Source organism: Chrysochloris asiatica, unplaced genomic scaffold, assembly GCF_000296735.1.
Source record: "Chrysochloris asiatica unplaced genomic scaffold, ChrAsi1.0 scaffold00014, whole genome shotgun sequence".
Classification (NCBI taxonomy): domain Eukaryota; kingdom Metazoa; phylum Chordata; class Mammalia; order Afrosoricida; family Chrysochloridae; genus Chrysochloris; species Chrysochloris asiatica.
Window position 1 is genome coordinate 25,003,780 of NW_006408532.1, and position 652 is coordinate 25,004,431.

At 39.3% G+C, this 652-nt stretch overlaps 1 protein-coding gene across 1 annotated transcript in view; it reads right to left on the bottom strand.

Annotated features, from left to right (window-relative positions):
* The window catches only part of GNAQ (guanine nucleotide binding protein (G protein), q polypeptide), a 427,529-nt gene that overhangs the window by 104,307 nt on the left and 322,570 nt on the right, over nt 1-652 (bottom strand). The window lies entirely within an intron of this gene.

Consider the following 652-nt stretch of genomic DNA (forward strand, 5'->3'; position numbering starts at 1 on the left):
ACTTCTTAGAAGCCAGGATTACCAGACTTCATCTCTTATACTTTGGACATATTATGCTTGGCAAAGTGGAGGGTCAGTGAAAAAGAGGAAGACCCCCAACTAGATAGATGGGCACACTGGCAGCAACACTGGGCTTAAGTGTAGTCACTGCTGTGAGGTTGGCATGGTATTGGGCAGTGTTTTGTTCTGTTGTGCATAAGTTCACTATGAGGTGGTACTAACTTGACAGCACCTAACAACAAGTGAGACTAGGTTGATTATAGAAGGGGCTTCTAAAAATTCATGGAAAAATAGAATGGAAAGAAAATGGACTTTTTTTCCCACTACATTGTGTTGTTGGATAGAGGCAGGTAGTGCATGAATCTGGAACCAAGTATGCTAACATACATACAGGTATTCTCCAACAGATAACAGAGTTATGTTCAGATGAATCTGGCATAAGTCAGTTCTGATGGAACTTGAATACGTCTTTTTGGTTTTTGTTTTAATGATCACTGTCTTTTTTTTAAGTATTTTATTGTGAATTATGCGATAGTTTACATGGGAGAACATTAGTTTTACATTCATCCTATTGTATATCGTTTCATTGTCATGGTTACAATCCCCTCCATGCATCATCCACCAACCAAAGGGTATATCCTGCAAGCCTGCC